At 41.6% G+C, this 13018-nt stretch overlaps 1 long non-coding RNA gene across 1 annotated transcript; it reads right to left on the bottom strand.

Annotated features, from left to right (window-relative positions):
* Positions 1-225: 225 nt before the first annotated feature.
* Positions 226-12221, bottom strand: LOC147659035 (uncharacterized). The gene is made up of 2 exons (XR_015307331.1): positions 12107-12221; positions 226-2291 (listed from the first exon to the last, which is right to left on the bottom strand). It is a non-coding gene; the product is annotated as an uncharacterized LOC147659035 (long non-coding RNA).
* Between the last annotated feature and the right edge of the window lie 797 nt (positions 12222-13018).

Genomic DNA, 13018 nt, shown 5'->3' with positions numbered 1-13018 from the left:
AACAAATCTCTTTAAAAATAGGCAGAAGAATTTTTGGTTCATTTCCCACTTTTAAGTAACATGTTTGAGCCCACTGAGCATGACCGACTGGGAAACACGTCCTTCTAACACATCCATAGACGAATGGCTAGTTGATGCAGGGTAAAGGACTTTATCCCTCCACATTTGTTCATGCAGAACAGGGCTGCTCTGGGTTACTTAGTAAATGACAGTCACACGCATCTATAAGAGAAAGAAAAGATTTAGGAACCAAGAACACAGCTTTCAACACCAGAAGGTGTACCACAGACCATGGGTGTACAGGCTCTGGTAGTACTGGACAATACTGAGAGGAGTCACACATTGTAGCAAATAAATCACTGTCCATGTAGACATGTGAGATTCCCCCACTGAAGCCACACGAAGAGCAAGTCTACAACAGTTTTTTGCAATGATGATCTTCTTGCACTATGGTTCTGAAGATGATCCCAACGTGTGGCCAGATGAAGTAGCATGGCTCACACTTTCATACCGCAAGTGCAACTACATGAATGCAGAAGGTCCATAGCCAATGTAGACTCTAAACCAATAGCTCGCTTCTTAAAGACTCAGACGTTTGCTTGTTGGTTTCAGAGACCGAAATCTTTCTGGTGGAGCACAGACCATGCCCAGGGAAGCATCAAGTGCAACCATCCAAGTCTTTCTGAAGAGTACCACACAGCGATATAAAGGTTCTTACCATATCCTTAGGAAACAGAGCTCTTATCAGCGGGTTGCCCAAGGGAGGCTTGGATAGATGAAGATGGGATGCCATTACCGAGGGTATCTGTGTAAACACCCTCGGAAGCATCTGTACTGCTATTGTTCACCTCCAATGGAAAATCAAATGCGCAGCAATGCTAGATCTGTATGGGGTTGTGGAAGTACGTATTTCAGACACACAGAGGCTTGTCATTCTACGCAGATGCAACACACTGCACATTTGAGCCACGCTCCCCATATGAAACTAATCTAGTAGAAGAAAGTGATTCAGATTGTGGAGTCTAAACTATACCTTATGCTTGCACTCATTTTTGCTACAACCCCAGGCCCTTCTTGCAATCAGAAACTAGCTTCCAGAAGGACGAAGTTCAAAGTCTCCTGAATAAGTTCTGAAGATGGTTTCTGGAATTTAGAGGGAAGGAAGATGCATCTGTCAAGAGACTCAGAGGGAGATTCTGAAACGACACACACTGGCCCTTTCCAATAGGGGACCACCGTTGTTTAAATAAGGAAAGTGAACCTCTCCCTAAAGTGGAAGGGTTGAGAAGCAGATGTCTTCTGTACATAATCTCTACTTTCACAGAGTATTTCTTCCCTTTGGCAGCCTGTCTCACTTCAAAGGCTTTACATTCATTTGCAGGTTAAAAGAAACCCTCTGGTTGGCAGCAACACCTTCAGTCAGAAGCATCATATACAGAGGTTAAGAATGTAAAGTGCTTTGGCTGAAACTGTCACAGATGGCACTGTGTTATTTACAACTATCTGCATCATAGGAGAATGATATAGTCTAATGCCCAAAAGAAATTCAGATGGGCTGAAGGCTCTTAAAACACATTAACTGCCATTCCAAGCTATACCACATCCCATACTGAGCCTCCGTGCTCTATAGCATGAACCAGGTACCATGCAGCCTGCAGGGTGCACAAATGATATATACATAAGTACCCTTTTTTACCCCTCTTTCTGCATATGATCAACACAAGCAGTCCAACAGCGGAATTATCACCGCCCTTCCCAATCTCCCTCCTAGCCCAACATAAAGACTGCAATGAATCATACGACCACAGCAACCATGTTGTCATCAAGGCCTCTGTAATGAAAATAAAAAACAGGCATCCATAGCAGATCTCCTGAAAGTAATGTATTTTGGCTGTCCATGATTGGTTGGGTGTACGTGTTCAGTTGTCCGTTTCCCACCACTGATTGCCTGAGGGATCAAGCGCATTCTGTCGCTCTCTCCTAGAGTGTCCCGGGTCGTCTCGTCCTGGCCCCATGTGCCTCTGGAGGGGCACAATTCACCTGTTGAGAACTTCATGTTCAATGTTCTATGTGATTGGCTTAGTATTTGTGGCCAGCGTGAAGAAAATCCATTCCTTCGTCCACCATGGATTCATCTCCCTTTCTTCCCCCGCCGTCCTGTCTTTGACTTTACCCCCTTCGGGTTCTGGATGGCTAGTGGTGGCGTGGTCTCAAACCGCGGGGTAGTTTCCATGGGCTCCACATGACTTGTGCCTGGCTTGAAGGATTCAAAAGGTGTGAACTTCAAGGGGCTGTAGAAAAGGCAGAGAATCGTAGAGAGTCAACACCAGTACAGCAATACAGACCAATAAGCATCAAAATCACTTCCGTTAAACCGCTGCCCGTCACAGCATAGATATGAAGACGTCAAATACAGACCAGTATGAAAATAAGATCAGATGTCAAGACACTCAAAGACACAAAACTAGAAGTGAGCAACTCAAGACAGCTTCTGCAGATACACCCTCCAAAGGTGTCCTATTGATCTCTTAGAAACAATTCGTAATAGACACAGACATTTCTCCACAGATATCAGGCCACAAATGTCACACTCCACACAACCGGTGGGAGACAAGCCTGAACACACAAGAAAAAGACCAATCCAAAGCCTCACACATGCCTGCTGTAAAAGGACACAGACTGGACCTCTTCACACAACGCAAACGGATTTGTACAAGTGCAAACATACAGCAGCAATGGTTCCCGAGCCTTTACAAACCAAAGTAAAAACGGCGTTTAAAATGGATTTCTTGGATAGCAAGATCTTTCCACACTGGTAAATTACTGACTTTAGGGTTTCCAATGTGTGGAATTCGACTGCTGATGATATTGGCAACAACACTATTCAAAACAGGTGCCAGTCTATTTTTGACAATTTCACAGGGCCAGATTGAAATTAGTGGCTTCTATTTTCTTTTTATAATTTCCTTATGAATTCATTTGTTTTGATATTTTTTCTTTTTAACAAAAACAGGTTTACAGAATCTCTGCAATAAAATAAAATGGCTAAAGCATTCACCAGTTATCACATTTCATGTAGACATCTCTAACTCTGTACATGCATTCCAATTATTCACATTTATTTTTTCTTTCAAACACATTGTGACTTGTTTCATATCTGACTTTTTCATATATTTTACAGATTATCAGTTCATAGAGAAATAAATAAACATGTCATAAAAAACATTAGTCCAGAATGAGCAACTGATTCACTCCATCATTCCTAAGTGACATCACAACTTCATCAGGGCAATTCTTACTGCCGGTACACAAGTTTAGCAAGACTTCTACTCTTTAGCTGGTGTATAGTTTCACAGAGAAGAAATATCTATCATCCTATCGGATCGATTCAATTGCACATTCTAGATAGCGCTTCTTACCCCTTCACATCAAAATTCCCGGGCGTTCCTTCAGAGTGCATGGTTGACAGGATGTGGGTTATAGTTTGACCTACACGGAAGGGGTTGGGTATGGTGAACAAGCATTGGAACATGCTCCAATAATAGTGTGGTGCAATGGTAAATGAACATAACCATGAGATGTTGCTGAAAGCTGTGAGAATGTATACAGCGGCACATGCAGAAACCTGGTTAATCTCTTACGTTTCATAGTCCTACGCACTATGTAACAATTGAAGTGGAAAGAGACAGATTTAGGATAATTGCCGAAAAGTGGTTGCCAATTCATTTTACTTTTCCGTAAACTGTGATCCAAATCTTGGAAGTGTAGACCGAGAAAGAGCTTCACCAGAGCAATACTTTTTGAAAGGGAGATGGACAAGAGTAGGCCCAACCTAGAGCACAGTGATCTAGTTTGGGGGTAGGAACATAGTTCATGCTGAAGGAGGGGAGGTCGAGCGACTTCTTTAAAAACCTCCACCAAATATAAGTAAATGTGTTTATTCATCGATCACCCAACCGTAACATTTAAAAAAAAAAAATCAGTTTTCAATAAACTAATTACAAGTGATTAAATATTGTTGTCATAAAGTCTGCCAGGCTCCCATGACATTTAAAACCACATGATTAAACTGAATATCTATTAGTTTTAGCTTTGTATTCATGTTTGTAATTTCGTCATACATTTTAGTAATTCGAACTGATTAACACTGATATAACCCATGTAAAGGTTGATATAATTTCAAAACCATGGAATTACTCAATTCCCGAGAGTCTGCTATTTTTGGGACCAGAGTGTTCTTTCTGATTATTGTTTTTAAAGATCAACTTTGAAATGTTGGAATTGTAGAATGCAGACCTCGGATTCAAAGCATCTAGCCATCAACTTAACAAAGAGAACTAGTGACTACAAACTACTTTGGCTAATCCGGAATATGTATGTTTATGTTAAAGAGAATGCCAATTACCAACCAGATCTGAAGCTGAATGTCAGCAAGATGATCCCACGATTACTGTAACACCAAAGACTGGACAGTGTTCTTAAACAAGTGTCCTCTAATGAGCTTACTGAATAAATCAGAACGTGGAACCAAATTAGTCCCCCATATTTATAGGGATGTCACTTAGCATGGTAAATCTCAATTAATGGGACAACCAAGTAGCCTCCTAAATTATGACTGGATTGAAATATAAAATTGCTTGAGAACCATCAGAAATGTTGTAAGCGTTAAATAAAGTCAGATCAAATACATATCTCTGAAGTACATCCAATCTTAAATAAGGAGGTTGGACCCAAGTATTAAGGTGCAAAGTAAAAAAAAATTGAATACGTCGACCAGGAAACCTATGTGATTGAGCAATTGGATTGATCGCTTTGGAATAGGGAATAAAAAGCATAGAGTGTACCAGCAGCTTGAGGTAACAGGCGCCCAGGAAAACGATAGACGATCATCCTAAGTTCACGTCTGCAAGACTTTTCCTGAAACCCATTTGTGTACTGGCCAAAGTCTGATCCAGCGCAACAGACCAATAACGCTGGTCACAAAAATCATTTTAGATTGAGCAGGGAAAGCAAATGATAGTTATAAGGAATATGAGAATCACCTTTTCTAAGGATTCCCAAAGAAAATGCACATTTCTACTTTTCAGGTATCTTAGAGCCACTGAAACTGGCAAAAACGACTAGGAAGAATTCGTGCCCATCAAAGCGGATGTTTTTTTAAAATGCTAATGGACAAACCATCAAGTACGTTGGCGTTGAACACATGATTTCTTTAAGAGCTGGATAACTTGGTGGTTGGAAACAGTCACATCAGGGCTAGCTCCAAAGTTAGTCCCCAGTGAAATTACGGTGGATGATGCATTATTATACAAAGTGCTTAAATAATTGGGCCTGGTCTCGCTATTAACCTTAAGGTTAGAGTAATTGCTTCTAAGTTGTAGTCCACCAGACACAAGATTCTCCCAAAAATTCTCAATAGCAGATTTTGCTGCTTTGACCATTAAGGGCCATTTTATTTTTATGAATATTTGTTTTTAAGATTTTATTACATTTTTAAATGTGGTATCTATTTTTTATAATAATTCATAGCTACATGATATGGTCCAAAGCCCAAATGGCTCAATTATGTAAAAGCTTCCTCAATTATCCATGTTGTATGAAATCATCATCATACAAGATTGTTAAACGAAGATAATATTTCTTAAACTATGGGGTGACGCTTTTTAATGATGCACAATTTTGTACAGGCTAACACTGAACTCAGATATTTTAACAATTATATTTAACAATTTAATATTTTGATAGTGTGTAGGAATGTTGTATATATATTTTGAAATCGTCACAGACATCAAAATGTATTAAATTGGGAATAGACTTATTATCTGTAAATGACCTCTTACGACAGAGACTGTTGTGGCCGATACAGGTAGATTGCTCTTGAAATGCCCATTCAAGTGGTGGAAATGATGCTTGCCATTGTATTTGGAAAGCAAGCTGCCCCTAGAATCATTTACCCATTTACCTGTGCAATGGAGCTTGTTTTTTTTTCACAGGCCAATCGCTGTCAAACAAGCTTGTAACTTCAAGAGAACTCTGTAGATGACCGATCTTGGAATTAAAACTGGCCCAACAATAAATTTAGTTGATCGAAGTTGGACAACAGAATTACAGAGATGACTAGAATAAAATCAATTTGTAGCATTTTAGTTAACTTTTAAACTGTAAGAAAATAGCCGACAGATGCATTAGGGAGGGGAAGTGCGTGTTAGCTATTACCCAACACTGGAGATGGCTATAAAGGATCCTCGGATGCACGCACCAGAGGATTCCTTTTACAAAAACACAAGGGTGGGATAGAAGTGGAATCTGTCCCTGCCCACCTGTCACAGATTCCCAGGAGACCAGGAGCAGGCGAGTGCCATTTCACACTCCTGTGGGGTACAAATAGCCAAAACAGCCTCCCCAGGTTTCAGGCAGACCTCCCCTTTCCCAACAAGGTCTTCCTGAAACTCTTTCCTGACTGAGGAAAGAGGTCTTGCCACGATCCACAACCACAAAACCCACTAGGTCCCTAGGTGTTTGGGGAGGGGGGAGGGAGGGGCGGTCAGCCCTTATGAACGGGCCAATCGCCTTGAGGGGCAATATCTAAAAACATAATATGTCAGGCGCGATCGCTCCCATAGGGGAAATTAAATTGAAAAATGAAATTGTCATAGAGTCAGACCACCTGATATATAGGCCGACCGCCTACTGGGCCCACATTTGTTTTGGGAATGTATGTTTTTCACCCCCTCCTCCCAGGGTGGGAGGTGGTGGGGAGGGGGGAGGGATTGGGGGGGGGGGGGGGAATGTGTGCTTCATGCCACGAAAACATGCAAAAGAAGTATAGATGGGGGTCGGTCCTGAAGCCATGGCTCAACTACCTTGGGAGCTCTTTTTCTATTTTTTTTTATAAATTTGTGTTTGCCCTTTTACAAGAGGAAAGTCGGAGATTTTATTCGGAAAATAATCTCAAATGGACCAAGAGTTACAAAAAATGTGGCAACATATGTTTGCATACAGTGGAAGGCCCTGCACAAAGGCTGACTGGCCATCATTCACTTGCTGATTTCTGTATTTTGTTGCTATTCAAATGAGTAGGTGAAATCTTATCCTAGGCTGTATTAGCAGGTTTTAAAATCATAAAATAATGATGTATTACTATAAAACAATTTGTTGTATGATGCAGCATTATTTACCTTTTCTTGTCGCATAATTTAGTCAAACTTGTCCTATAATTGGGTGGTGTCCAGCCGCATGATTCCAGTGACCCTAGTGATTGCACTGTGTGTTTTCAGAAGGAGCACATCTGCGCACAAAGATGCGGGGGCTACCATATGAATATGTGCTTCTTGAGATCAAAAGTTGATTTGTGCCTTCTGGAAATGTATTGTATACTGGCAAAGGTCCAGCAACTCCCCCAACAAAGCTTTGCATAAGCCATGACAAAAGTATGCTGTTGTATTGGGAAATACGGCAAGGTGAAGAAATACTATGTCTTTTTATAGTGTCTTTGGAAAACCTGCAGATTCAGTTAACAAGATAAGTAATTTTGTGTTTATTAACCGTTTCACACATCACATACGCCCACACCCACCGACTGATTTAAAACAATACTTCTGCTTTCTATATAGGACTGTGTTTTAGAAGGAAGGATTTAGCCAGTACGCAGAGATGGCGTCTCGTTGCATGACTGATGCCCAGGCCCTAATTCGGGGGTATGGAGGACAACTCTGAGGCAGGATCAGGTACTGAGACAGCAGATACTGATACAGCACCTGAGAAAGAGGAAAATAGAGCAGAACCTGGAATCGATTTTTCAGTCAGCACAGCTACATCTGACGACTCTTCTTCCAACGATTCTGAGGGACATGATGATGATGATGGCAGTCTTACTGTCCTTTCGCAAGAGCAGTTTGTGCAGCAGAGCGAGGGCAGCAGGGTAGACCAACCCAGAGAGCAGGCATGGGTGTCGCAAGCACAGACTGAATGCTCTTGGCAGTCCTCCCATTTAGTTCTGTCTCAAAACTGTCGCTCACTGGCAAAGCTGGATGTGAAATAGATTGTCATTTTTTGCTGATTGACTCTGCCATAAGATATTAAGTTCCGTGAGCAAATTGTGCAGCAAACAAAGTTGCGTGTCAAACTATTTTTGAGGGAGCATGGAGGAACTCTAGGGCCTCATTCTAGGGAACCAGTGGACTCACTTAACTTGAGGTGTTGGATATTTTTAGGCCTTCCGCTCAAAATAGGGTGAGTGCACAAACCAAGCTTGGAGCCCTGCTGGTCTACTTGTACAGTTTGGGCAACACTCCTCTTTGAAAGCATACATGAGCAGAGATCAGTTTTCGCTATGCAGCATTTCAATGACAATTCTGCTGCATTGCCCCCGGGACCATCCAGGCTATGACAGGTTGTTCATACTTCGGCTTGTCGTGGAACTTTTGTCTGCCAGGTTTCAGGAGATTTACACTTCTGGAAAGAATATAGCCATTGATGAGTCCTTCATCCTGCACAAAGGACGGCTGCTGTTCAGGTAGTACATTGCGAGCAAAAGAGCTTGCAATGGCACCAAGTTGTACATGCTTTGTGAGAGCTCTAATGGCTATGAATACAGCTAGAGAGCGTATACAGACAAGGCCTCCACTCTAAACCCTGTAGGTTGCCCTCCCAGGCTAGGAGTCATGGGAAAGATCATATCGGAGCTTGTCCAGTCACTCCTTTACAAAGGTTACAACCTTTATGTGGAAACCTTCCATATGCGAGTAGAGCTGTTCAGTGAGCTGTACAAAGGTGGCACATGGTACCTGCAATACAGTTTGTTGTTGCCGTAAAAGATTCTCGCAGGAGCTGGTTTGTTCGAAGCTCAAAAAATCCCAGAGCCCTGCGTTGGGTTCCAATGAACTGCTCCCAATCACGTTCTCTGATAGGCGTCATGTGTACGTGCTCATTACAAGTCATGATGAGAGCACTTCCCCAGTCAAGATTTGGGGTCAGATGGCAGAAGTTCACAAGCCTACCGTTTTACAAGTACAAGGGCGGAGTGGATAAGAATCACCAGCTATACAATGTGAGTCATTAAACTCACACTTGGTATATGGAGCTGTTTACAAACACACCAATACGTAGGTTGTTGATCATCGGACCACCACGGGAAGACTCGTATCTTTCCTCGACTTTCAGCTACAGAAACAGCAGCCTCTACTCGATCTGCTCTGGAGGACACTACAAGGCTGCAGATCGACACTTTGCCGACCACATTCCTGAAACAGCTATAAAGACTACTATGCAGAGGGATCCCATTAACCCTGGTTTAATCTGTCACTATAGCTGGTCCTATGCCCAGCCAATCAGCTTTTTTGTCGGCACACGTGGGGTGATGCAGGGTAGTAGGAATTTTGTGGATTCCTGTAGATTCCGGAAGTTGCCATCACAGAAATGGAACGAAAATACATGATGTCAGACACAGTTTGAGTCTTGCAGGGCAATGTGGGCAGGAAAAGCATGTGAGATGCACACAAGTCATACCCCCTGGACTCCCTCAGTTGTCTAGCTCTTAAAAATGTCTGTGGTTTATGCATTTGCATGGGGGGTGCCACAGCACATGCCCAAATACAGCAGTTACCCTGCTTTTGGCCTGTTTGTGTCGGGTCTCTAGGCCCACCCACACAGGTGGGGTATTGTTCTTATTGGAAGACGTTGTGGGAACTCAGAGTGGTAGGAAATGTATGGCTCACCGCAGATTTCAAACCTTCCAGACACAGTAATATGAAGACAATGTGTGTTTCTTACCAAAGTTAGAAATGTGCAAAGGGTTCGGAGTAAAATTACCTAGTAATAGCTATGCAAGTCATGCACCCCTAGACTGCCCTTGCTGTCTAGTTTTTAAAAAAGTGCAGGTTTGGTATGTGCCGGTTGAGCTAAGGCTCAAACTTCACAGCTACCCACTGTTCCAGAAAAGGGTCAGTTTTGAGTGGAAAAATGTGATGTAGAACATTTTTTATTTTCAATTGGGTTTCACTGCATTTCTGACTTCCAAATGTAAGCAAGCGTGTAAGACAGAAGACATATTGAAATATACCATCTAAATCATATGCTACTATGGGCAAATTCAGAGATATACAAATAACCACTGCTTCCAATTCCATATCATGTGCCCGTTTCAGAAATAAATAGTTTTCCTTGATACCCATTTTTCACTCTGCATAATACACCATGTGAATTGGTCTATATTTGGTACACTATGAAAAACATTTGTACGGTGCAGCTTAGTTGTTGGCTCTGGGTACATTGGGTTCTTGGAAAACCTAAAAACACGAAATAACCCTCCATTACGAATCTTGGGAGATCTACACATGACCCCTTGCTGAATTCGGAATTATGTGTACTTTTCAGAAATATATAGCTTTCTTGGATCACCTATGGTTTTCACAGTGGTTTCCGCCACAAACTGGACGTACGTTGAAATCACATAAAATAGAAATCTTTGAAAAATGCCAAAACTGTGGAGTTTTTTAATTCAAGTCTGTAAACCTGAATCAACCTTAGCACAGCAAAGCAAAGTGCTAAGCAAGCAATCATTTATGGTATTTTTCAGGAAAAACCAGACACTTTTATCTAAAGAACTTTTTTCTATTTTTCCTCAAAAACTCTACATTTAGCTATATTTTGCCTATTTAATTCGTTCTTTCCAGGTGTAACCACAAAGCCAGAGTACCTTTAGAATACCTAGGATGTTGGAAAAAATGACACATTTGTTGTGGGTACCCTATGTGGACAAACAGTTACGGAGGCCTAAGCACAAACTACCTCAAATAGCCAAAAAAGGGCTCAGCACTAGGGGGAAAAGGCTGAGTATTTAAGGGGGTAGTGCAAAGGTGGATTATATGCATTGAGTAGCATACATTTTTTATGCAAATTGGCAGGCTTTAATAAGGGTGGCCAAGACATAGGAAGGTTGTACTAACATGTACACAATATGCTATGAGGTCAAAATTAACCAGCAGCCAGGCCTTGTGAAATAGGAGAATACCAAAACTTCTTACATAGTCTAAAAATCAGGCCTGTTAATTGCTTTGTAATGCTGGCAGCATTCCAAGAGCACTGTGTGGCATTGAAGTTGTTTGAAATGGCACAGTCGATTATACTTCTAGTTAAGTATTCAATTACAAGAAATCTTTTCAATCGAAGTACTGGATTATCCATTGTCTCGTCCATAGCCAGTCGTGAAATGTGTTTATTGCTTGACAACTGGACTAATAGAAGAAGCCAGGAAACTAGTTTTGTATGCGGCTCGCAGCAGCCCATTGAATGGATTTATTTTTATTTGAAATACTAGGCTCTGAACAGGAAGGCCAAGTCGAACTCTAGAGAATGACCACAGGTTGGCCTTTTTAGTGAAGTACTGAAAATGTGTTGTGAGCAACATAAATAGTTCCCAGAAATTAAGAATCTCTCTGAAGCCCCAGACCCAATCATACATAATGCCACTTACAAATTTCCATTTAGTAAAAACTGAGCCGAAATGGCAATTCTGCTTAAGGAAAGAAATCCGGGCTAAGTCATCAGGCTTGCGGGCGATGGAATGAAAGTGATCTAAAGCTTTGGCCAACTGAAATATCTGAATGGTTCTTCCTGCCTTAACAGTGAATAAAAATGTGGGGGGTTATTAACTAATTGTGTTTCACACTTGCAAAAGTAATTTCTTTACTAAACATCTTTGGCTTAGAAATCTTGACTTAATCTTCATGCAGCTAAAGCTTTCACCAAAATCAATTAATCTCCAGTGTGGGTATTTCCAAGGTAGGGGTTTCCTTAGCCCCGGTAGCTTCCTCCATACCGGTCATTCCAGAACATATAAAGACTCGCAAAGGAAAACTAAACTGGAGGCCCAGAGGACTGGGGTGGCTTTTGAATGGCAGACATTATCCCCAGGGTGAAGTGAACAACCAACATACATAACGAAAGCGGCCCAAAGCCTTCATCACTGCAGTGAAGCACCAATTCTTTGTATCTGCCCATGTACAGAATGCAGGACACTGCTCAGTGAAGAGGTCCAGTCTTCAGGATTAGATGATACCCTATCATTGGAGGAGAAGGAAAGCAGGTGACGTTTCATTGCTCGTACCTGACTGGTGTTCGAGGGCTGCTGTTTAGCCGGCGTGGTGAACGTTTCTTTGGCTGGTAATAAAAACCTTCTTTGATGCTTTCCCACACCGAAGGGGCCACATAGGTAAACCCCTAGACAAAGGGACAGAGAAAAATGATCAATTTAAACACTTTCTCACTTACCATAGCAGAAGGAAAAGTTGGTGATCTGCAACTATAGCCAGTTGGAAAATATTTATAGGAAACAGCATTTACTTTTTCTCTTTTCCAAAAACATACAAGTTCAATCCCATGTTGGGTACAAAACTATTTTCCATTTCCTATTCTTCATATGTTTCAATTATGCTTTATTATTCCTAGAAGCAGCATTTGTTGAGTTAAACCAACACCATTTGTCATCCTTCCAATGTTGACCACAAGCACATTTTATGGAAGCTGCACTACTGAGGCAAAACTGGTTGCGCCATAACTGTAACCAATATTCTTCCAGTATTGTCTCTTCTATATGTATTCCTGGACAGTAAAGTGGAAAAATTAGAAAACATTCAGCGAGACAACCTTCTATAGTCTATTGACATTGCCAGGTCTCTCCATTTTATAACCACCTCGTGGCATGTAAATCCCCAAGAATCCCCCATCTAAAGTAATTTCTCCCATTCCTTTTTCAAAGTAGTCCACAATGACTTAGCATCTCCTCCGTTGGTGTCAAGGTGGCTGAGGTCTCATGCTGGAGAACTGTGGTTTTCAAAAACCCAGGTTTGTTAATGCGAGGCATTTACTGTGTTTTGCAGATCGTCAATACAAAAGACGTTCAGCATGCAATCTTCTGTAACACAACACACTCCAAACTACAACAACAAGCAGAGACTAATGCAAAACAAGAAGGGATAAAATGGAGCACAAGAGAAGGCGGATTAGCTTCAGATGTTAT

This window comes from Lissotriton vulgaris, unplaced genomic scaffold, assembly GCF_964263255.1.
Source record: "Lissotriton vulgaris unplaced genomic scaffold, aLisVul1.2 SCAFFOLD_1858, whole genome shotgun sequence".
Classification (NCBI taxonomy): Eukaryota; Metazoa; Chordata; class Amphibia; order Caudata; family Salamandridae; genus Lissotriton; species Lissotriton vulgaris.
The sequence above is the reverse complement of the archived record's forward strand: the minus strand, read 5'-3'. Positions and strand labels throughout refer to the sequence as shown.